This window comes from Grus americana, chromosome 2 (assembly GCF_028858705.1).
Source record: "Grus americana isolate bGruAme1 chromosome 2, bGruAme1.mat, whole genome shotgun sequence".
NCBI classification, from domain to species: Eukaryota; Metazoa; Chordata; class Aves; order Gruiformes; family Gruidae; genus Grus; species Grus americana.
In genome coordinates this window covers 71,239,930-71,266,010 of record NC_072853.1, presented here as the reverse complement: position 1 = coordinate 71,266,010, position 26,081 = coordinate 71,239,930, and the positions used below count along the sequence as shown (strand labels likewise).

Here is a 26,081-nt window from a genome sequence, read left to right as displayed (position 1 = left end):
GGATCTCATCAATGCTTGTAAATATCTAAAGGGTGGGTGTCAAGACAATGGGGCCACACTCTTTTCAATGATGCCCAGCGACAGAACAAGGGGCAATGGGCACAAACTGGAACAAAGCAAGTTCCATCTTGAATATGAGGAAAAACTTCACTTTGAGGGTGACCAAGCACTGGAACAAGCTGCCCAGAGAGACTGCGGTGTCTCCTTCTCTGGAGATATTGCAAACCCACCTGGACACAATCCCGTGCAACAAGCTCTAGGTGATCCTGCTCTAGCAGGGGGTTTGGACTAGATGATCTCCAGAGGTCCCTTCCAACCCCTACTATGCTGTGAATCTGATTATAGCTACAGGTGGCCAGCTGTCAGATGGGTCTATGCTGAATTACTTAATTGTTTCTGAAGATCTTTGGGTTTATTGTTGTTTTACTAATTTGAGGTGAGGGAATCATGCTGTCATTTTCATCACCAAAACCTGTACTTGCATGTAAGTTTGGAGAGTGCCTTGGAAATGTAAAAGGAAGAAAATACATGCAGTCTTCCAAGAACCTGAAACAGTCATTTTGAGGGATATGCCCTCACTTCTGATAATCTGCCTGTCATTTGCAGCTAGGGAGATGTCAAAATGAAAGGCAATTCTTTTTAAAGGGTTTGGGAAACAGAATAAATTCCTATCTCTTGTCCATCTGTTGTGTGTGGGCACCAAATAATTTTGAAGATACCTACATTGTTTAAAATCAGTTTATGACTTTTCTGTATGCTCTGGAGGAGGCTGCCCAAACCAAATAAATGGGTAAGCTGTTAAGTAAGCTACCTTATCAACTATGTATTGCATAGTTAAATCTCACTACCATCCCCATTCCCTACTGTGACACCTCCATATCTAGGCCATGGTACTTATATCCACTCCCTTATTTTCATGGCCTCTCTCTCCAACACAGACATGTGTGCTCACAATTCCCCTTTTAAGCAGTGTAGCAATGCTAACACTGAATCTTAACAGTCAAAGGATGATATCTATCCTCTGGATTTGCAATTCAAAATACCATGGTTTAGGAGTCTGATTTACTATCTCCTTACAATGTGTATACCTGCTTACTTCTCTGCCAAGGTGTCATTGTGTTAGCTATATTGGCCTTTGCATAAATGTTTATACTAGGGCAAGGTTTAGAAGAACCAGATCTGTGAGGAAGCAATGCACAGTTACAAGTTAAAGTCTAAGATGGAAGGTGAAAAGTGCTGCACTGTGTCCCATGAGGCCTGAAGATACGGTGATGTCTTGGGAAAGGTATGTGTATGTTTGCAAACTGTTTCAGTGTTGGAGCTGGTGTGTCAGAATGATGGGTTGTGTAACTAAAATGGTCCTAATTCTTACTGAGTTGAGATCCTTGCAGCGGTCCACTGAGGTCACTTCAGTAAGGGGTAGCACTTTATCCCTCATTAGCCCTGATGAGTTGCTGCACATAGAGATACAAGTTTCTTCCCATCCCTGGATTTAACAACTTTATCATCACTGCAAGGCAGAAAATGGTCTTTTCATTTTTAAGACGGTCTAAAACCAAATCTTCAGTTTCACTGACACATGGTCAAACTGCAGGCCTGCATCAGAGTGAACAAACAACTTTTGTATGTCCCTGATTGTCCTGCAGTCAGTTTTGCTGGTAAATAGGAATGGGATGCTTGGTCTGCGTGAGGACTGAGAAACTATATATACGTGCTTATGGGCATTTGTCTGCTCAGCACATAATTACCGTACTGCTCAAATGCAGGGAAAAAAGGTCTTTGTGAAAAGATGCATGTGCAAAGATACTCCCGCTCTCTCTGCACAATACAGCTCCTGGAGCATTAGCATGGAGCAGTGTCGGGCAGGGCAGGTGGGCTGTAGTCTGGTGACAGCAGCGTTGTCCCCTGTAAGGTAGCTGGGGTGTGCTGGCAGGGCTGTGCTGAGCTCTGTCGCGGTGGCTGTGTGGTTGCTGGTACCTGAGTTAGTGTAGGTGTGCCCACAGAGGGCTTCAGTCACATTTTCGGGGTGTAGTCAAACCGCTTAGACATTTGTGAAGGTGTGTGTGCCTCTGCCTATATGTGCCGGCAATTTGCTGCAGATGAATTACAGGTGGACTAATAAAAAGCTACCCGCGTCTCAGGATATAGTCAAACTTTTCTGAATTTCTCAGAGGTACGTTCACCATCTCTGTTCAGGGGTTTATTAATGATGATTAGAGATATTTATGGCACCTTGATTCTCCATTGTTGCATATGAGAGTGAGTGATATTTTCAGGACTAAAGCATTAAGTCATATCAAATGTTGCCATTTACAAGAATGTTAATCTCCCGCAACTCAGTTGTGCTGTGATGCTTAACTCTAATTGCTGCTGCTTAGCTAACTGCAAGATGACACAGTAATACCACATCATTTACTAATATGATGATTCAGGAGCTATGCAGCTGAAAACCTTAACTCTTACTGTTTCCTGTTTCTTAACTCAGAAGAATGGTATTTCACAATGAATCTAGGAACAATTTAAGCCCATTGTCTTACAAGGATTGGTTTTGTTTCATCTGCTCAAACACCTCAGTTTTCTCCTTGTAGGTAAATTTTTTTGAACTAGAGTTCAACCCAGGAGTTTTCTTACTTTTACTCTTCCAATTCTCTCCCTCATCCCACTGTGGGTGAGTGAGCGAGCGGCTGTGCGTTGCTCAGCTGCCATCTGGGGTTAAACCATGGCATCTCCCTCCTGCCTTTACATAGGCAGGGCTACAGAGCAGGACTGACAAAGACAAGTGTAAAACAGGTGAACCACCACATGAAGTGTGGCAGAGTGATTTCTCTGGAAATATTCTACTTTTCTTGGAGAAAAAAAAATATTGCCAAGTCAAATCTAGTATTGGTGATGACTGTGACTTCAGTGCTGCAGTGGCAAGCTCTGCCACCGGAATGCATAATTTTCACTTTGTTGCTATATTTAATTTTAACTTTCAGTTCTATCTATGGAATAATCAATGGGTCAACTTGACTCAGTAATGAAGTGTGCAAATTGTTTAAAAGCTTTGGGGCTGAAGCCATTCAGAATAGTATCTTACATTTTGTTTGCCATGTCTTGAAGAATTTTTGAAGTGGGCACAGTGGGTTGGTTTTTTTAATAGGAATCACTGGGAAAGATAAACTCATCAGAACTTAAGCTTCTTAGAACAGTGATCTGAATTCACATGAGATCAGGGAAAACTTTGTGTGTGGGGTTTTTTTTTTTTTAAGTACGCAATATTTAAATCAAAAACTCAGGAAAAAATTAGCAGATTTCAGATGATCTGGAAAACATGGGAAAACAATATTTTTTTTTTCCCCCAAGACGGGTAAATATACATAATCAAAGGACAATATTTATTGACCTGAGGTAGAACTTTACAGATTTGCAGTGGTTATTTTTAAACGCCTAAAAGACAACATCCACAATAGCCAGATTTACCTGTTTCAAATTTTACTGTGTATGTCTTGCCTGGTGTTCATTCTGATGACTCTTGTTCCAATTAACATCATCTCTCTTTTTTTGTTTAATGAATAATCTATTACTCTAGGGTTTTATTTAGCAAGACACAGAACAAAAACTGTGGTTTATTGAGTGATCCTTGCAAACTCAGACCTTTCCCAGTAGTATCAGCCATATTATTTGGTTTACCTTCAGCTATGCATGTCTTTGAAGTTTTACTGGAAACCTGCCAGAAGCTGTTGACTCAGAAAAGAACTGCATTTCTTCAACATCTCCCATCTCTGTGCTTTATTTATAGTTAGATCTTCATGTTTGGGCTGAGAAAGGCTGTCTTGAGGTTTATGGAATGCGATTTCACAACAAAAAAATAAAAAACCAACTCAGTAACCCAACGTGTACTATTGTGAGGTTAAATAAAATCTTGAAATCCCCCAGGGGTACTGTCAGAAAGCAGTTTAAATGGCTCAGTGTTCCAAACTCGGGTGTTATCGTAGTGCCCTCATTGCTCTGCAGCAATGGTGGGTTATGACCTTCCTAGTAACTAATGTGAGATTTATTCATCAGCAAAAACATACAAGTGTGAAGTTCACACAGTTTTTTGAAACTGCTAATTAAAATCAAACATTTTCAACACTGGAAAGTCTTCTTAATCCCCATCTTGTAGCTGTTTAAAGTTACATCAAAAAGAATAGTATTTTTTTGTCACTGAGACTGTTATAACTGAGGTTTTGACCTACAGTTTTCAAAAGGAATAAGGATCAAAATTCAGTTAACTTTCACAAAAGTGTCTGTGATGCTGGAAAATTATTTGTGAAACTTTCTGTTCTAGGAGATACGTTATTGGTTTTACAACTTGCTAGTGCAACTTTGTAGTTCTTCTGAGAGACAATTTACAGAGTTGTAGTCCTTAGGCTTGAAAAAGCTTCCTGATTTTTCTACTGTTTTGTGATACTAACCAATGAAAATAGAGGCTAGAAGATGGGTAGGACAGAGGAAGGGACAGAACTCACTTTAAGTTAATATTTTTATGGCATCATAGGTACCAACAGTAATCATTGTTACTAATGACCTCATAAATCAGATTAGGAAAAAAGTGAATAAGAGCCCTCTGGATATGAAGAATTTGGTTTTGTAAACTGAGGAGAGAAACATCCTTGGGTTGTATCTAAAGTCCTCTTTCACTTAAGAAAGATGTCACATCTATAACATAGTAGAGAATCTTTTAAAATGTTTGTGTTGGTATTGCCCTTGAAGTGTAAGGTAAAAAGACCTTTATTATGTATTATTAACATATTACAGGTAATTGATCTTCCCCATTTGATGTTGCAGGCTTTCTTTCAAGGAAAATCTGTACTGAAGTATGCTGATAGACATTTTCTTTCCCTCTTGCCTTTTCAGAAGCACAATGCAGGTTTTGGAGCCAAATGAAAAGTAAAAATCCTTTAAACTATCGTGTTTTCCTGATGCAAAGATGCTTTTGAGGCAGACAGGGCCCCTAGGGTAAACTGTCCAGCTCTGGACACCTCCGTAAATTAATCTCTCTGGAACCATCCTTTATGGCTTGGAGCAAGCTCCACTCTTCACGTTGTTGAGTGCTGTGGCCTTCTCCATATGCCAGTGCTTGTAGCAGCATCTGGGCAGGGAGGGGGGGTGGGGGGGGCAGCTTATGTCATCTTCCAAAGTTCCTGGGAAAGGCAAAATTTTCCCCTTTAAGGCTTTGGGACTATCCTTGCACCACTTGGGCTTCCTTAATTATTTTCTAGGTTTTTTTGTCTCAACCTAATAAAGAACTTCTGTAGCAGTTATTTGAAAACTCATTCATTAATAAAGCTCTATTTTCAGATGTCTTCAGCTCCCCACAGTAAACATGAAATATCTTTGCTTATGGCAGAATTTGTTGGCCTTGGTTTCTCAGCTTTTGTTCTCTTCTGGGCTAATCTCAGATTAAACAAAGATCAAAACCATAATGTTTGATGACGGGATGCGGGGGGACTAGTTTGCTTTGTGGATAGAGACAAGACAGATACCTCTTATTCTTAACAGTTTCAATACTGATCAAATAAATTTGTTTAGATTACACTGTCATTTGTGTTTAAAAATAAAAATAAAATCTAGCATCTATTTAATAATTAAAGACCTGCTCTTTTTGAATAACATTTATGGGACTGTTAGTGCAACATACAGGTTACAGCACCTTCATTTTTAGTACAAAATACAAGGGCTTACATTAACAGTGCCAGATTTTCTTCGTCTTTGTTGTGTACTTCATAGAATGCATTTCTTTTCAAAAGGACAGTAAGAAATTTCTGACTTTGTATAGGTCTTGTTTCCAAATTTTATATCTTGTTGAAGTTTCTTATCTTAATAATTATCTTCTTGAAGCAGGAGGTGTAGGAGTGACAATATTCCATCAGGGAACATCCTGAAATATAAACATTTAAGACATATATAAAACCTTGTTTGTTTTAAAATTTTGTGCGTTAATCTAAATGTGATTGATTTATACGTTTCAAAATAGAGTTAATTAGGCTGCTATATGAAGTATAGCAGAATAGCATGTTTTTAGGGGATTCAGAATCCCCTTAAACCAAGCCATTTAAAAAAAATCTAACCACACTTGTATTTAGAATTTATAAGCGTACCATAACTATGCTACGTTACCCTGGATCACTATTTCCTGTGCAGTAGTTCCCCTGAAGACACAGAAATCCTTTTCTGTTTTGGAATAAACTAATGGAGTCTATGACCTCATCAAATCATTGCACTTCATATTATCTTTCACCGAATGTTCATAGACGAAAGATCTGTAAGTATATGTCAGATACTGAGGAAGACGCTTCCTTTCCCCTTCTTCCTGCTTTCACCCTGAAAATATGGGACTTGGATGCTAAGCAGCATTGTGGGTGCAGTTGAAGTTTGGGAATGGTAAAATGCTCTCCAGTTTCAGTGATTTTTTTGTGATGTTCTCCCACCACTGAGGCCGAGAATAAGCGCACGTCCCTGTTCTTGCTAACCTGTTAATGGCATAGGATCGTGCTCCCTTGAGGTGGTGATGCTTTGGTGCAGGGTAGGAGGCAGTGCTGCCCACTGCCACTGTTACCCATAGTGGGTAACAGGAAGGCAGCTCCGTGCCAAGTCAGCTCCTGTCTGACAGATCATGTTCAAACGTGTGGACGTGGATGGACAGCCTCCAGGGCCAGCTCTGGGGTCTTGCAGTGTGAAGCCTGAGGAAATAAATTTGCCCGGGACCCAAGCTGGCTCCATGCACATCCATGGCAGGTGTGTCTGGGATATACTTGTTTTCAGAAGTCAATATAGGCGTGATGAGGTGGCTTTGTATGGAGATAGCAGTGGTCCTCAGCAGCCCCTGCTCATCTCAGCTTCCCGATTGGACCCAGCCTTCTTCCTCAAGAGCTACTTCAGTACAACGGCACCATGCTTCCTAGCTTTGCTGTTTCTTGGTAATTTTTTCATTTGGGGAATGAATTGTGCTACAGATACATGGGACATCTCAGTTCCTATACAAAACCAGGCTGGATCCCTTAGTAGCTGTTAGCTCAGATGCAGCACAGTTTAAAAAAAAAAAAAAAAAAAAAGTACTATTTCATACAAGGTAGTCCTGCTAAAAAGTCCATTCAGAATCCGTAAGACTTCAGGCAAGGAAACATTGGTATGAGAGCGCAGAGCTAAAAAAGAATCAGTACTATTATCATGAAAAAAAGCATCAGATGAATGGTTTTAGCAAATTGGTGAAGAATGAGAATTTAAGAACTTCTGGAAAGTAACAGGCAGTTAAGACAAATGCCTTTTCTTTTTTATTTTTCTTTTTTTTCTTTTTTCTCCTTTTTTTTTCTTTTTTTTTTCTTTCATTTTAGATTATCTTATGCTTTTAGATCTGGAAACGTCCCAGGTTGACAGCCCAGAGGAATATTGATAGGCCCAGAAGGGAAACTCTGCCTGTCTTAACTGTGACAAAATCTTTAAAAGGAGATACAGGAATAATATCGGCATTTTCAGAAAGGAGAACACCACTCTCGAGTCCTGCAAATGTTTCAGAGAAACTTCCCACTGGGGACATATGTGGAGTTTAAAGAGGCCATGTGAATTCACAGAAGGGAACTCGGTTGTCCTTTCTTCTTCCTGTAAGGTGGAGAGTTACCTGTGGGAAGCTGTTTTCCCAGTAGGCTGACAAATTGGTTTAGGAAGTGAACAATTAACATGAGGGCAGAGAGCAGCATCCAGTGATGGGGCTCAGTTCCCAGAAGCAACAAGCACTTCCTCTGAAGAGCTGAAGACCCTGTTAGGGACAGGTTCCAGATATATGGCTGTTGGCATTTTGGGCTCTTGTATAGCTGCCAGATAAGTCAGGATATGATTGCATAGGTGAAGTTTGAATTTTGCCTTAAAATGTCCGAAGAATAATCATTGCCCTGTGAAGTAATTCTCACTCAGAGCATGAGCAGAGAGCTCAGAAAGCATGGCCAAAGAATGGCACTTGTTACTGCTTCAGAGGCAGGAGAGAGACTTTTTTTGGTACTAAGTAATGGAGACAAAATATGTCGATGTGGAAAATGGAGATCCTGGAATGGTAACATTGACAAGCTTGGAGGCTTCTTGCAGATAAAACCCATGTGGAAAGCCAGCTGATCCATATGTGGCAGCAGCAGTCAGTATCACACCTGGGGATTCAGACTTTGGAAACAGCCACGTATTTCACATATAAAATGGAAAAGCCATTATACTCTTCATTTTCATATTCTTAATGTTTAAACCCATCTATGCATGACATGCACAGTCAAAATATGTGACCAAAGGCTGAAATATGTATCTTTGTGTCTTATGGTATCCATGATATCATGGATGACTGCTGCATACCCTACAGCCTTAAAAATTATGCTAATAACATGTTTCTTTGGGTAATGAAACCACATTTCAAGCAAATAAAGGATTGTGGGGATAAAGCAGGGAGGGAAGGGCATTTTCAGCAGGTGCAAATGTAATTTTTACATATGTGTGTGCTCTGTAAAGACATGAACAGTTGACTTTTAAATTCCTGATGAGGACTTGTAGTGTTTGATCAAGGAAGGTATATTGGTTACTTGCAATAATGTATTACCTGCCAGCTGTCAGCAAGGACATGAACAACAGTACAGAACAAAATCTATTATTATAGGAGTGACTCCTTTCTTCTGCCTTTGCTTTTTCTTTATTCATTTCCATTTCGTTTGAGAAATGCTTTAGCATGTTCTGTTAAAATGGATCTCATTGATTTTTTTTTTTTTTATTTCATGTGCTATTATAAATTCAAATACATAGTGGCTTATACAGGCTCTTGACAGAATCAAATTAAGGCATACCGTACTTGATGGACCTGTAAATAAAGAGTTCTACTTTCACCACTATTTCAATCAATGAATATCCATTAAATAACAGGAGAAGAAAACAGAATGCATTTGTCCTTCAGTTTTAGACTGCTGGCTTGTCTGAGGGATAGGGCTGGGAAAATGAGTTTTAAATCCTTTTGTGAAAAAAAATAAAGCAAGCAATCTATTGTGCAAAGTTTTGGCGCAAGACTGTTCAAGGAAAGGAGAAGTGAAAACTTTACATTCATATGTACTGACGTGCATTTTTTTCTTAAATAGAGATAGATTTTGTGATAAAGGTGTTGAAGCATGAGTATTTTACCCTCTTACAATATTTCAGCTTTGTGAAGGAAGCTAATGTGTGTAAAATTTGGTAATAGTTGAGCACTTTTTCCAAAGATGGTTTGAGCTGGAAGTCTAAGTAACTAACAGCTGCTTCTCAGAAGTGTTGTTACTGGGTGTGCAACCACACATAACTGTGTGAAGTCTTTCAGCTGTGCATTTTTTTTCTCATGTTCTAGGAAAGAATATTAACTGATGCAAGGCTTTTATTGCTCAGACTTCGTTTAAGCTTTTGCAAATTCAGGGTTTAAATTAAGTGCGTACAGTTTGGCATCCCAAACATGTACGTTTTCCTGGACTTTTGAAAAGAAGACTTTTTATTTTATTTTTTTTTTCCCTGGGATAATTGAAAGAGCCAACCAGAAAATTGCTGCACCTGGTAGCAGTGCCTGTGGAAGTAACAGTTTATCTATGTATGCATAGTAAGCTGAGATCAGTTTGACCTCTTTAGTATGTCTTGCATCTAAAGAGTAGCAGGATTTCTATTTCTCAGCGAAAATTCTGATATCTAATGCATATTCTTTCTCTGCTGCTTTCTTATCTACTGTAAATTTATACCTCTGAGTGGTGGAAAATGGCCTTTATCAGTGGTTATGATAAGAAGATTCATTCTTTCCTTTTAAATTTTACATAGTTGTGCATCTGCTTTTTGTTTCTACCTTCTGTATTTTTTCCATTTGGATTGAAACAGATACACTATTGTTTAGTCATTCTTGCTTTCAAACACTTTTTAAATTTTTTTGTAAGCCATGACTACTTCTGTTAATGATACCACTTCTCCAGAGAGGGATTAAAAAAAAAAAAAAAAGAAAAAATTTATCTTCTGAAGCAGTTCCTCTACAGTAGACATAATTTCTTGTATTATGTGGATATTCTGAAAGTGCAAAGCAACACAAACTCAGTAATTTCTGGGCAAGAAGTCCAAGGATAGCAGTCAGGAAAACAAACCTTAAAGCTCATGGACAAAACCCAAACCACCACAACAGTTCTGACTTTACAGAAGCGTGAAGCAGAACCAAGTACAGTGAAAAGCCTTTCAAAGATAATGTGGTACATTTACGAAAGAAAACTGACCCAAAATTCAAGATATAAGCTCCTTTTATTTTTTTTTTTTAATACTTATTTTTTTTCTGGGCTGGTAACAAATGTTTACCTTGTCTATTCTGCCTCCCCTGCCAGTTTTAAATTTGCCCCTGCCCTACTTTACTACTGCCAACCAACAAGTGCTTTCTCTCTCTGTTGCTGGTACCAAATTTTGTGTTTGCAGTCAAGCCAGGTGAGAACAGTTCAGGTGTCTGTTCATTTAAAATGCTGAAACACAGAGGATGCCATCACTTCACATGTCAGGCAGCTGCTCATGAACAGTGGGGGTTTTTATGGAGCGGCTCCCAGGCAGCGTACCCAGGTACCTGAACTCAGAATGGTCATTTCTCTCTAGTGCGGATCTCGCAACGCTCACCCCTCCTTCCCCTGCAGCGAAACGGAAAGAGGATGAGGAGAACACTTGAAATCTTGGCAGATATTTGAAAAAGCCAAAACACTTAGCCCTTTTTTTTGCTGAGGAAAGCTTGTAAACATGGGAGAGTAAATCCCAGAGACTTGGAAACAAGAAGGCAAATGAAAGGACTCTGAATTTTAGAAATATCTGATTTAACAACTTTAAGAATTTGAGGTATACATACTCTCACAGTTTAGCAGAAAGCATCTCTTTCATCAGCTCTATCATTCCTGTTGCTGTAATGAGCACCAGTGTTCAAAGCGAGGTGTACAATCACCTTGGAAGAGGCTGAGCACCTGGGGAGGATGCTGGAGAAACTCTGCCAGTTATTTTGGCTAGGAAAGTACAGCAGATGGAAATTGGGTCAGTACCTCTGAGTAGGTTTGGGGATCTGGAAGCTGTGGGAGGTCTCTGTGCTGGGGATGAAAATGATGCCGTGGCCTGTGCTGTGAGAGCACGTTGCTTTTCCCTGTGGCCCCACAGTCGGCCCCAGACTTCTTTGAAGTGACCAAGAGGATCCATGGTTGTATGACACTTGGTGTGGGCTGCCTCTTCGCTGAAACTTTTCCTGCTGGCCCTTGGATGTTTCATTTAATTGGCTTCTGCATTAATTTTGTTTAAAAAGTTTGCTTGGCTATAGGAAATGTGATGACGATCAGGTTTTTCACTACCTGATACTATTCAACACAATGCAAATGTTTGTATCAAGGTCATAGTTTGAAGAATTTTTACAAGAGATGGCATTTAAAACTAGGTGGTTTGATAAATAATGGTGAAACATTTCATCAAGATCAAAGAAAGTGATACAGCTATTATTTTAAAATGGCTTCATAATTATAATTGCCTGTTAATTTTTAATTTAGTCTTCATTTCCAAAACAGCATCTAAACCTAAGAGAAGTTCAGGTGCCTTGTTTTTCTACAGTCATTGACTCTAGTTAAGGGACTGTTTAGGAACTGATGTGCAATAGTGAAGTTAATTGACCTGAAAAGGTGTTTGCAGTAATTTTATTGGTAACATTGAAAAAATTAATCATAGTTTTAAACCAACTTCTCCCAATTTGGAAAATTGCCCAAGTTGTTAAAATAACGATAGCAGTAGATTTCAGAAGATGACGATTTGAGTCATCAAGCACAGGGAGAGGCGTCCCACTGTACACATGCCTCCGAGTGCAGGAGTTTCAAAGGTGTTTAAATGCTGATGGGGGAGGAGGACAGGCTGGGGCAGTTCGGAGGATGTGAAGCCCTACACCTACAGCCCCCTCTTAAAGGCTCAACCGCTAGCCACCTAACCACACTGAAAACCTTAAAAGTATCATTGTTTCAGATCATCAAAATTCAGTGTATTGATTTGGAGTGAGGCTCAGCTGTGGGCTTTAAAATTCAGCATGGACCGACTCAAAGTTAATGCTTTAAAGGCAGCCAAGAGCAAAAAGAATGCAGGGGTGGGGGTAGCAGGCAGTTGTGTGCCGCCCTCCGCTGATGGGGAGATGGATGGGAGCCCTTCTGACAGGGGGTTGTGGTACCAGAGCTTCAGGGATTAAAAGGCCAGGTGGTGTGGGTGGGAGGACTTGTGGACTAAAGAGAGAAGAAAATCCTGTGTGGATAGTGTGCTTGAAGGGAAGGGAGGAGGGAGACAGAGTCATGTCAAAACAATGAAATGCTGTCCCTATTAAGTCAAAAAGGAGTTTTATAGGGTTTAAATTGGATTTTTGGGGGGCTTAAATTTCTGTGGCAGGAATTATATTCTGTGCCAGTGTATTTAATTGCTGATTACAAGTTGGATTAGTTTTCAAATGATGGAACAGAGAGAAGAAATGTTGCTCTTTGGAGGTGGGGGAAGAAGAGAGGTTTGTGTAGGTGTTTAACAGCGTAATGGCATGTTTGCTAATATGATTCTTGCTAATTTTAGTGCCATTACAGCAAATGCTGTGGTATCTATATAGGAGTAAGAACAATGCAAAGAACATTATCTGCCAATGCTAGCTACTTTGTACTCATTCTCAGGGGAATTTTGGATAGACAATATATTCGGAAGCTTCTTCCAACAGGAAACACCCTAAGAAATACGATTCACAAACACTATGCATGATTTTGAACTAATTTTTTTTTTTTTTCCCCCTCACTTCCTTTTATACACAGTACCTTTTTTTTCCCTTTTCTTCTTTGCAGGTTGACCGTTTCCATTACTTTCTTATTTCTGCTGAGGCTGGTAAGCTGGTTTGATGCATTCAGCAGTCAAAAGTGCAGTTCCGTGTGCATTTGTGTTGGCTGAGTAAGCAAAATGAAAGAGGCTGACTGTGAAAGTGAAAAGGTGATTTACGCCGGTGTCATAGTGTTGTGCGGTAATAAAACACAGAGATTGTTGGACACACATTATATTGTACAATTATATAATTATAAACAATATAATTGGAGGCAGTTGAGCTTGAATGCAGCAGGCTGTTATTTAGCAATCATCTCTTTCAAGGCTCATTAAACGCAGATTTATACACAAAATAAAAGCTTTGCTCTCTAAAGGCTAAATATGTAGTGGCATTTATTCACCAAAACGCAATACATAGATCTAAAGCTGTCAACATCTATAATGGATTTAGTCAGTGGTTGTAAATGAAGTTGTTCAGTGGGTATGACAATACCAAGCCCTTTGCCTTTATTCAAGGCTTTATTTCTCTGACTTGCTTTGTATGTCTGTTTTGGAAGGCTAAAGAGCCCGCATATACAGCTACGATCTTGGATTTTGAAATCTGACAAGCAGGGATGCTACAGATGGTCAAAGTGTTTTGAAAGGTAATGAAGACCTCTTAAAAATCAATATTTTGGGCCCCAATATTTTGGGCCTATGTCAACCCTTTAAAATTTTATAATTCTGAAATGATGAATGAACTTATGGGGAAGAAATTTAAGAAGCTAAATATTTTGTTGCTGCTACCCTAAATCATTTAGGGTTTTGGTGTGGTTTTTCAAATATATTTAATTTTATTACCTGAAGTAAAATAAATTTTTGTTTAAAAAAAATAAAGGAAGAAGCATCTTATGAGCTAAGAGGAAAAAAACACAGAAGAACGAACTTTTTTAAGGTGCAGAGATCTACAACACATATAGTGGTACAACTCAAACTTTTAAGTCATCAGAAGTTTGGAACGTAAATGTATATTTAAATGTATATATATAAAAACTGAAAATTAGGTGCTTAGATATTTTTTGTTAGGCTTTTTTGAGTATCTAGAACTCCCACTGACTTGTAAACAGAGTTGTGAAACAACAATATAAATAACTAAGAAACTTTCTTGAAGGAGAGCCTGTAGGCCCCCTGTCTGAGTACAGCTCTGTGAGCGTACAGCTCGGCACTGCCAAGTCTCTGAGCCCTATGTGCTAGAGACACTTTTGCATTTGTTGGAGACGCTTTTGTATTTGTTTTCGATCCACGTGTGAATTTTTAAATGCTCCATTTTAACGCTCTTCCTGATGCGTCATTAGCTCCAGTCTCATTGAGTAATTCTGTGCAGTGTGTTTAATTTTCATTCCTTCAAGTGATTCACGGGAGCCTGATAGATACAAGGCTCCTATGAGTTTCGGCATGCCTCTGATTACACAAATGGTCTGGCATGACACAGCCGCTGCATCACTCTTTCCAGCATACGGTACCTGACCTTAGCAGTTTGCGGCTGTCAGCCTTTTAAGACGTTACTGCATTTTACATTGCTAGCTTTCACTTTGCTACGTCAGAAGTGTGTCCGCACAATAATTGCTGTTTACCTGAGTTCACTTATGGTAGTGGAAAATGTTAATTAATATAGTACGAGTTACTGTAGTTAAATGTTCTGAATGCATGTAAAGTGTTGTGGTGTTGATGCCTTTAGCAACTGTATCTCAGTTTTAGCCTTTGGTAACTGCAATGCAGAGCTGTATTTCAGAGCTGTTTTCCTTCCCCCACTTCTGCCTTGCTTGCTTATTTATCCAAACGTGTTAACTCGCAATGTTCGTCAGAGTCATGCTAGTGAATTAACAAGGTCCAGCTTCTTGTAACACCGTTCTAAAACACTGCAGTCTTTTCAATGTTTAGAGATAAAACATTCCCAAATGCAAGCCATGAAATTTAAATGTTGCTTGGTAAGGCTGCTTTTGTTTGCTTTTTATTTAAAAAAAAAAGAAAAGAAAAGAAATGTAAGTATTTTCTTAGTAATATAGGGTCAGATGCTCTAGCAGTCTTCACTGGCTCCACTGTAAAATGGTCTTACAACATTACACACAACATACAAAGCAACGGAGATCACGTGCCTATTAAGTTAAAGAGTTTCAGGTTTAAATCTTCAGTGGTGACCTACTATTATCTGATAAATTGCGGGAGTGCCTCAAGAAACTAGTTTGGCTGTGTGATTTCATTTCTTTGTGGACATACATTTCTATTTTGAAGCTGCCAACTCGTGTGTTCTGCAGAATGAGTGGAAACTGCTTAAACAATCTAACTAGCTAATCTCTTAGGTTTGGGTAGTCAGTTTGTGGTTTTTTGGTTGGTTTGGGTTGTGGTTTTTTTTCTTTTTCAGAAGACCATAGATAATGAACCTTAGCTGGAAACAGCCTTAGGAACAATTGTATTGCTCATGTTCATCTTGTATCTTCTGAGTGCATAAGCAGTGCATAACTCAGATCTCCAACCTTTCAACTTTTCAATTATATTAAACTCTATTTTAAAAGAAAATACTGAGTTATGTTAATCAACATTGCCTTTTTTGTTTCTATCTAAAGTCCTCTCCTTTCAAATAAATTGCCAGTAGTCTCCTGGTGTGCTGGATAAAAGAAGTAATCCTTATCTAGTGTTGTACAGCATTTCATGGCTAGGAAATACAGCAAAGCGAAAATTTATCTTGGTTGATCACTACAGTAGAGTATGGTTGCTTGTATGACGTGCAAAAATTAAAGTTAGACCCCAAATCAAAACCTCATTTTTCCACGTGTGTTTTGGTTTCTTGTTTTGGCTTTGAGTTACTGTCTCCTTATGCACCACTGCGATGACACAGGAATTGCTATATCACGGGGTTTTAAGTGTATGGGCTGGCATAAAAGAGAAGAAATGTCATGGGATTTCTCTTAAAATTAATGTTAGCAACATCTCCCCAGGGCACCTGATCCCTTGGAAGCCACAGACAAGGGGGATCTCCATCACAGATCCCACAGGGTCTTTGGCTTGCATGACTTTTGGCGTCCATCTGTCCTTTCTGCGAGGGAAAGCAGTTTCTCCTAGTTTTGCTCTGCTTATCTCTTCATGACTGGCTTATTGGGAAGCTCTGCACAGGGGCAGAACCGTTGCTGTTTCCCATACTTGAAACAGGAGGTTAATGTCTTGTCTCAGACATTGTGGAGTAATAACTTCAAGTTGAGGGGTGTTACTTGAGGGAGTATAAAAAAGCTCATATACTGTAAACATAAAAAAAGCTTAAGAGGAAAATGGAATAATACTGCATGCCAAATAATTCATATTACTGAGCAAATTTCTCTTTTTGGAAGCTTTAACTCTTTTAAGAAATTCGATGCTGGTGTGTGTGACTTGCACATTTTTCAAATTGTATTTATATCAGGTCTTGTATAGCACATATTCTACTCTTAAGGTCTAGTCCAAAGATAAAATGTTCCCTGTTGTAAACAGCTGTACTGCAGACAAACAGCACTGGGCACATCTAATAGGATTCACTGAAGGACATTTTCCCTCCTTAGTATTACACAACTGCGTGCTGGGCACTGAAAGGGGGTGGTCTTTTGAAAGCAAGAAGCAAAGAGAAGATTGAGTCATGAACTCCATCTTGATTTAAAAAGGAAATGTTATTTCAGTTCTGTATATGAGGAAACACAAGGTTTGAAATTAAGAAAAATGTTGTGTATTAAACTTAGCATGTGAATTTTCAAGGTGGTTTTTTATCTAGATGAACATACGTATCAATGATTGAAAAGGTTGCTAACATATTTCCATTATACTGATGTTGATTAATAAACCTTCCTCTAATCAAAATTGCAAATAAAGAGAAAGGCACTATAGATTAAAAACAAAGTGAGTAATATTCCTAAAGACATTGTGGATGTTAAAGCATAAAAAAAAGATATTTTTTTTTCCTTCAGTCTTTAGCAAATAGATGATAAAGATGTAGTAGACGTGCCAGTATTTATCCTGCCACTCACCTTTTAAAATGTTTTCAGATCCTCATAGGAAGAGGCTGTGAAAGCCCTTGTCAGTTATGGCTGTTACCAGGCAAAGCCTGCTCAGATGCCTGGACCACCTGTTGAAGTCCACAGGACTTGTGCACCTTCAGGAAAAAGCAGAGACAGACCCTCCTGAGAACAGCTGGGGACTAAAGGAGCGGGTTTCATTTCCTGCTTCTAATAATTAGAAAGACAGAGGTTTGACTGCTTCCAAGGACCTAATGCAAATATTACTTCAAAGGTGTTCAAGCCACAGAACTAAGGGAACGTAAAAGTATAGCTCACAAATTGGATAGGGGGCAGGGAACTGGCTTTGGATTGTTTGTTGAAAGCAGTGGATGCATTTAAGCTGAGCTGCAGAGTGTTGTCCAGCTGGCTTGAAACTCGTCTGGTTTAGTGATTTAAATGTTCCCTAGGAAAACCGTTGTAATAGCAAACAAGTGATGCAAATCAGCAGAAAGGGCTAACTGTGTTAACTCTCCTCTCATACGAAGGTGTGCGTGACAAGGCAATTTGCTTGCAGGCAGTATCAGAAGCTTGATGGTCTTTAACTGGTCTGTTAGAAATCTTCTCCTCCCCCAATTGCTTATTCAGTTCTGCATCTCTTTCCTCTTTATGCCATGCAAGCATGCTGTGACAGCATTATTCTTGAGGAAATTTCCTGATGCATTGTAAAACCAGATTGTTGGTTTTTTCCCTTGCGGCATATAACGTAGCGTTAGCTTTTACTTTCTTGTTTACACTTGGCTATGTGTCAACATGGCTCAACACAAAACAAACAAACAAAACCATGGAAATAATCCCCTCTCTCAACTCTCCCAAATAACTGCTGGTTTTTTTTCCTATTTATATCCTAAGATATTGACGCCTGTAATCCTTGCCCAAGGCAAGAAAAGGGGGCCTGCAGGGTATCTTTTGCCATTCAGGCACTGCTATAGCTCCCTATCAAGTTAATGGAAGTTTTGCCACTCAATTGATTGGAAATGGGATTGAGCCTTTGCTTACTGACCGCAGTATGATGCAGTAGAGTTTCCTGCAGCCGTACGACCAAGGGAAAAATAGGAAAGCCAATGTTAACATAGATTGCGTAAAAAAAAAATCCATGTCAGATGTCACAGGTTAAATGTTCCTGACTTGTGTATCTTTTCCTAGCTTACCATGAAACCAGATCTTTTGCACTGCTTAAGTGGAGTCAGTTAAACAATTTAAGTCAGTAAAGATGGAGTCATGTTTTGTGCTTCACTTTGGAGGCAATTAATACAGGACACTGCAATTCTGTACACCAAAAGATGTAGATGAAATTTCATCTCAAACTCAGATAATGAAAATTCATCTTATATTGCTGTCATGCTAGTGGAGAGTTGAAACTTGATCTGTTTTCTTTTCAGGAACAATATTAGCATTAGCAATATGTTTTACGTACATTAATGAGGGTTGGACACCTCTGTACTTCTGCTTACTTTCTAGTGAACGCAAGCCACTAGAGTCTTGTTTACCTTGCTTTATAGCTCAAGAAATTTCATCAAAACTGTTCTGAATCTAAGTTTGTGTGAATATAAGAAAACTAAATACTTGACAGCTATGATTTTGAGAGAGCTGATTGTATAAAAATTCAATTAATATAATGGTACTGTTGGCAGAAAACAGCCCCCTCATCTCCCTGACAGTCCTTATGGTTTCTTTCCATTTCCCATATTTTCCATTCCCTTCTTTTGACTCCAAGAGAGAAATAATATATAGAAAGGAACAAAGACAAAAAGTAGAAGTAAAGGAAGAAGGGTAGGTTTTGCTTTTTGTTTGTTGCAGATTTTTTCAAAGGGCACCGAAAGAATTTGTGTGTACAAACTTTTTACAATTGGTAACCTTCAGGGTTTTTTGTAAATCTCTGAGATACTTCTTAGAACCAAACGCTGAACCTCAGTGAACACTGTGTAAAGATTAAAACAAGATAGGTTATTGATTGGGAAATTTAAGTTATCTGGAAGTATTTGAATTGTAACTTAAAGCGAAAAGAAAGTTGTGGGATGCTAAGCTCTCTGCAGTAACAAAGTGCTTTTGGTTGTTCCTCACAAAAATCTGTGGCTCGTTAGCCTGTTTTAAAGAGGGCAAGACTTCATCATGTGTGAAAATGTATTGCTTCATATTCAACAGGTCAAGTTTTCTTTGGATTGAGGTGGAATTGTGGCTCATGGACATCTGATGTCACAGGTAAGTTGATTCTGACACATGGTAATACATTACTGCCACATGACAAATACTGATCTTGATTATGCTAGTGTAAGTGCAAACTATAGACATATTATCTCACTTGTTTTGCATTTACACTGGTGGAAGTGAAATGAAAATTTACCTCCTTTCGCCTCTCTCCCAAATGACACTTCAAAAACAAAGGGTTTTTTTATTAATGAGCTTTTTATTCAAAAACAATATACAGCAGGAGATAAGTGAATAAAAAAGTAACTTCAATATACCCTCTTTCTTGAAATAAGGTGGTAAGATATTTTAGCGTGAAAAAGGATATTTGGGCTTATGGGGAGACAGCTCAGAAAATCTGGTATAATTGATGCATAGTCCACATGCTCACAGAGTAATAAATAATTGTTTGGGTAGAGTAATAGTCAATGATGCTAAATTACTTAATGGCACTCTTTGTCTTTTCTCTTCAACTGTTTAATCAGATGGGCAGTGTTGTAAAGAAGGTGTTCAAGCATGTCGCTGTCACATAAAAGAGAGGCTAAAGTAAGGGTAGAGTTTTATATTGTGCTGTTCACTGAACTTTATTATTCATGGCAGTTGTTTAATACTTAAGGCATAGATCTACAGACCTGTTTGGTCTTACAGTCATGAAACAGTGGTGTGATCAAGCAGGAAGGAGTCTTGCTTACCCTGGAGTATGTGAGGCTGCTCCAGTTCCAGAGAAACAGCGGAGACACATGTGAAAGGATTTGATCCGAGCTGGCGTGAGGGTCTAGAAACCCTTTGTTGCAGGGACATCCACTGTGGAAATGATTACCGGAAGGGTTGAGGCATTTAGAAGCAGTTAGGCAATTGGGGGTGTCCTGCACTACTTGTGTCACTCCTAGCAGATGCATTGTGGAGAAGTGTATTTAATTGGGTAGAGTTGATCTGACAAACAAAGTTGAACTGAAACTTGCAGTAGAAATGTCTAAGTACATAAAAAAAAAGGAAACAACAAATAACTATTAGTTTGTCATCTCTGAACTCCAGCTTAGGAGACTGCCTAATGATGTAATTTTTCAAGTTGCAGGGAACATTTTCTGAAGTAATCTGGACAAGATATATATTCCTGATAGGATTTTGAGTCCTATTTACAATACATGTTGTTGTCTAAATTCAGGGTTTTATGGTTAGGATTTAAAAATGAAGGTGGAAAAAAGTGTCAGTGCTTTCCCTACTAGTGTGAACATGATGATAAATTTCTAGAACTTTGTCGATACTTCAGAGTTTTCTTTTTACGAAGTTCTGTAGGAGAGAGTTTAACTCCAGTCTGTTTTACTTCTATCAATTCTTTCCAAAGTATCAAATATGTTTTGGGGTTTTTAACTTGCATTTTTCATCCATTCTGGTACAGACCATCAAAAGCAAACTGGTAGCACCAGTCTAACATTGGGATGATGAAGTGACAGTAAATTTAATAATAGGGAATATAAAACATATAATAATATTTTAGCACCAGAACAGTTTGCCATCCAGACCTATGTATTGCACATGGATTGAGTAGCTTCTGAAATGTCAGTATGTTGTGATTTATAGTTCAGAAACTCATCCCTTCCTAGGCAAAATGAACCTTAGTTTAACTTAGCGTGTGTGTGATACCTTGCAATAATTTATACAGGCAGGCACTTAATGTGGTCTGAACATTAATTACTCAAATGAGAGGTGCACTTATGTTGCAGGAGTGTGTGAGAGAAACTGCTGTCGCATGTGCATGTTGTGTAAGTGTGATTGGTAACACTGGATCAGATGGATATATTTTTCCATTGCTATGTTGCCTTTTATTATGGATTGGATAAATCAATTCTTGCTTGCTTGTGGGAAGCAGAAAAAGGAAAAATGGTGCTGCAGAAATATGTAGATCTTTCCTTCCTTGCAGAAAGGGAAGGATTCATCTCGGCAGAGCTCATCTTTTCAGAAGAGGTTTTCTTATTTGTGTGTGTGCATGTGTGTATCTCCTCTGTATTATAAAAGATCTAGGCATTTTATAGATAGATCTTTCATTAAAAGAGGCTACATTTACAGGCTCATTTTTTCCCTCACTGTGTCAGGAGCTAGCATCCAATGTTTTGGAAGGTCTGATCCTGAGGAAATGGAATACATATTGTGCTGCAGGCTGAAACTGGAAACACGAGGGTGAGAGAATAACAGTCTGTGACACACACAATGCTGTCAAGCCATGGAACACACTTAAAATTTTTCAAAGAAACATTATTAATGTCCTAAAAAAAAATTCAGAAAAATAAATGTCAGTCAGTGGATTTCATGTGTATATAGCTCATTATGTGGGGACAGGGATGGAGACACTTTTATTCTTGGAAGAGGAGTAGCACTTTGCTGAAAAGGGAAGGCAGGCACAGGCAGCTGGTTCAGGGACGGAAATTCCAGCAAGTTGGAAATATGGAGCTGAGAGGGAGATGAAAAGGCCAAAAGTGAGAGCTCGGTGGCAGAGGTTATAGTGGAGGAGCTACAATGAGAAGTTGGTGGGGATGGGAAAGTGAAGAAATACAACTAAAACCATTCTTCATTATCCCTGGCTCAGTGCATTGTGTTGTTCTTGTTCCTAGTGCTTCATTACCTGTTGTGATGGTAGCTCCTCCTCTTGATTAATTCTGCCTTAATTACCAGTTGCATGCCTTGAAGAGAGCAAAAGGACAAAGGGGATGAAATGAGAGACATAGAGGCCAGGTTCAGATAGGTCTGCTAAGGATGGCAGAAGAGAATCTAATTTGCTGAAGGTAATTGTGAGAAGTTGCTTGTCTGATACGGAATAATACTGATAACTGGGGTGTTTAGAAAATGAAGGACCACCATCCATGTAGAGTTCAAAAGTACAGGACAGGTGCTGAATAAGGTAAACTTTGTAGTGAACATGCATTAGACATTAGTAATCACAGGATGATCTTCATCTTCTTTACACATTTTCATTAAAAAAAGAAGAGGTTGCCATAAAGCATATCCTGCTGAACCTTGATTTTTTTTTTCTTGGTTCGTTTTTTTTAACACTGTGTTTAACATGCTTAGCATGTGTTAATCAGAATAACTGAACACCTGAAGGGATTTAGACATATCCAGGTTTTATTCGTAATGGTACTTTGTAAGGTTTGTTTGGTTTTTTCTTTTCCCTATATTGCTTTGCTTTTAAATTGATTATTAGGATTATTTATTACTGTGATGTCAGTATTTATGGTTCAGCAGCTATACGTTGAGTACTGTTCCTCACAGAGATGAACTGGGAGTTGAAGAAAACTAAAATAAGCTTTTAGTGGAGATAGAGCTCCTGAAAATGAGGCTATTTCTGTTCTGCTGGTATTGTTTCTATTAGGGGGGTTCTGCAATGTGCAGAGGCTCAGAAAGATGTCAGTAAAAATAACAACCTGGCATTATATGTGCAGTAAATACTGAAGACTGGAGGCTATTTTTTTTTTTTGGGGGGGGGGGGGTTGGGGGGGGTTGGTGTTGGTTTGTTGGGGTTTTTTTGTTAACGCTATTCTGCTTGATGTCTCATTATTTTTCTCCTTTGGTTCCATGGCGGTCTACCAGTTAATGGCTCTTTCTTTTTCAATCTCATAAGGTCATCATTTGACCGTGGTAACTTAGTTCAGATAAATGTTTCCATAAGTTGATATCTCTTTTCATTTAATATGGGCACACTAAAAAATTAGAGAGCACTTACTTTCATCAAATGGTACTGATAATCCAATGCAGTCCTTTGAGACTTATGTGCAAAATTTTTTCAGATTGGATATCTAACCAGAGTTCATGACAATAATATAACTATTTTTGTTTAAGAAACCCACAAAAATAGACAAAAAAAAAAATCCTGGCCAGTGAGGACTTGGCCAGTTTAAGAAAAGCAAATGCCCTACTTCTCCATCTCAAAAACCCTCCAAAGCTAGAATTGGCACCAGTACACTCGCTCCTGCAAATAAGCAAGGTATATAGGTGTTAAAAAGCAGTATTGTAGTAAATGCTGGACTGTGTGCTTTTAAAAATGGGGGAGGGACTAGAAATGGCTGCTGAATTGCTCAGGTGACTTTAAAGTCCTTTAGGCAGTTATGTGAGAAAGTATTTGGTTTGTATGACGAATGTTGACCAACTCTTGGATGTGACCGAGGAATCCTCGCCCCATGAGTGAGCCATGCAGTGTTGGCTGGGCTGCAATGGCACAAAACTCACTGTTGGACCTCAGCTAGGGTTAGGAGCCGTAGTGTTAGCTGTCAGTCTGTGTACTGAGTGGAGCTGAAAAACAGCGTTTCTGCAGTAAGATCTCACTTGTAGGTGGATCACTCTTGTGCTGTAGCATTGGAAAAGAGGGAGGGCAGAGAGTGGAAAGACATAAAAGTGATTCTTGGGTGATCAGGTTTGTGCATGAAACTTTTCCTTTGTGTGCTTTCTCAGCAGTACCTGATCCTGTGGCGCAACATACAGAGCTAGCTGATCATCAGCCAGGAGGGAGCCCTTGCTATTCTTCCTGATTTGCGGCATCAAACGTGATTTGGAGCAAGGCCAGGGTTGGATTTTAATAAACCAGTAAAGTAGTCTGTATCTTCTACAGTGAGGGCACCTACTTCACTTTAGTCTCTCTTCATGTTGGCTAGAAGGTCATATTTGGGTGAGCTTTTGTTTTGATGTGCTTGTCCACACGTCCCTGTACTCAGATCTACACACGTGGCAATGCTTGTACTGTGCTGAATTAGCAGAGATCCTCTGAAACTTTGGTGTCTGCTCTAGCAGTTCTCTTGGAGTGGATGGACCTGAAGAGAGTGGAAAAGCTTGTTTAGTTTAAAGGAAAGAAATAATAGGAAATCCTGTAAATTACTATATTTCCTAATAAATTCATCCCAGTGTGAGAGAAATCCTCCTGAAGAGTGGAGATAACTTACTTCATCTTTTCTCAGTCCCCACCTTGCTGCCTTGCTACTGTGGTTATTCTGAAGATCCTTTGAGTTTGGCTGGTGAGTTGTTTGCTGACATCACGGCTCTGCAAATCACCAGGCTACATGCTGAAATGCTTTTTGCTGAACAATCATATTAGTGTGAGCAAAAATTGTAACATGTCCTTAACTGTTATCATAAAATTTAACTTTGTTTTAAATAGTCTGTGTTTGAAAACTGAACACATTTTAAAAGCTCTAGTTTTCACTTACCCATATATATCACATGTATACCTCATAGATTGAGTTTGGAAGTATTACTGCTAATACCTCTGGGGAAATGTCATTTAACAAGTTTCAAGTTGTTACCAGCACTAGGTCATTATCCGTTTTGTGCTCATTCATTAGTTCACAGTAGGGAAAAAAAAGTCATGTGCTATGATGTCGTGGTGCAACTTGAGAAATTGGTATATGCAAATGTATTGTTTGTTCTCTGTAACTGCACTGAAATTTTCTTTCTGCAACCGAACAAGGAGAGAGAGCAACTGTGAGAGCGTATGTGTTTGAAAGCGTGTAGTCTCACAGAGTGGCAGATTTGGCATGTGACAGGAGCATCTTTCCCGGGGTGGTGGTTCTTCTGGATAAGGCTTTCCTTGACCCGCTGCTTCTCTTTGATGCCAGCTCTCTCTTGCTAACCTCAGAGGAAGGGATGGGGGATATGGAAGCTCAAGTCCTTCTGAGCTTGTGGCATTTATATTGTGAGACAGTTGAGATCGAGTTCATTTTGCTAAGCTGCTCACCCATAATGGATCTGTCACAGCAGCTTGACAACGTATTTGTATCCATTTTGGACAGCCTTTGCTTCTCGGTGCTCTCCCTGTGAAAGTTCCCGGCAGACCACTCAGATTTAATGTTGTCGAATAGTAACACCTCCTCTCCCGCTCACAATACGCCTGTCCTTTTCGTAGACTTAATAGGCAGTTGTCTGTTCCAGCTGTGCTTTACCTTTGAATTGGTATCAAGTAGCTCAGAGCACCTCTTAATTTCACCTCAATTTTCTCTTGTTCAGCTGGCATAAAGATGGCACAGCCAAATAATGGAGGGTATTTTGTGTCAGAAACTCTATTCTGTTTTTTTCTGGAATTAAAAATCTGTTTGAGTTTCAGGTTTATTGGCAATCTACAAACAGTTGGGTTTTTTTCTGATGTGAAGACGTGGCAGGGGTAGTGGGAAGGAGAATAAACTGAAAATCCAACCTTCCTGCCAACTGTGTCTGCGAAACCAAGTTAGCTTTCAGAGATTGGAGCTGCTTAATAAACTGGGAAATAAATGACTGCTTTTTCATGTCCAACCACTAACGCTGAAATTCTGTAAGTGTATTTAACTGCAAGTTCAGATTCAAAATTGGGTGTCTTTTATTCTGGTGGAGACCTAGTTGAATCTGAAATATAATTTCAGTCTTAGTGGAGCAGGAGGATGTTCTGCCCTCTCCATTTCTCTTCCCCCAGCAAGAGAATGTTTTCCAGTTCAAATCACTGAATAAACCTGCAGGAAGACATCCATTTCTAAATATAGTAAGCTGAGCTACAGGCTTTACCAAGGTCTGGGGAGCCAAGTGAAAATGAAACCACTGACTCTCTTCTCTACTAATTCATCTCCTGGATCTCTCCTTTTTGGATTTCTTTTCCTTCTGTCCCCTGATCTTCCTCCTCGCACTTCAGTGCTGCTTTTTCTTTAACAATAGCTATACAATGCTGCCTCTTCATCGGGACGCATCCTACATAGAGTAGCTTATACATGTATTAGTAGACCTGTGCAAATCCTTAGGTGCTCAGTTCATCTTAGAGGATCGTTTCCAAGCTTGAGTTCAGAAGAGCAGTGGCTTCCCGGGAGGGTGCCGGCTCCCACAGCAGTGCCCTGGTTCCAGGTGGGCACTGCACCGTGCATGGAGTTTGGGTTTAATAGGATGTCCTAATACCTTCCTCGTTCTTTCTAAGCAGCCCCATCTCTAATAACGTAGCATCTGAGCTGCTCTTTTTGTGTTTGCTGAGGCAGATATAAATAATAATACTGGTCAAAGGGTACTGTT

The 26,081-nt window shown here is 39.2% G+C and overlaps 1 protein-coding gene across 6 annotated transcripts in view; it reads left to right on the top strand.

Annotated features, from left to right (window-relative positions):
• The window catches only part of LOC129202208 (poly(rC)-binding protein 3-like), a 533,188-nt gene that overhangs the window by 188,087 nt on the left and 319,020 nt on the right, over positions 1-26,081 (top strand). The window contains exon 3 of one of the 6 annotated variants that reach the window (XM_054814520.1): positions 19,032-19,088. The exons of the other annotated variants lie outside the window; for them this stretch is intronic. The gene's annotated coding sequence lies outside the window, so the exon portion shown is untranslated. The remainder of the gene's footprint in view (positions 1-19,031; positions 19,089-26,081) is intronic. 6 annotated transcript variants of the gene reach the window in all.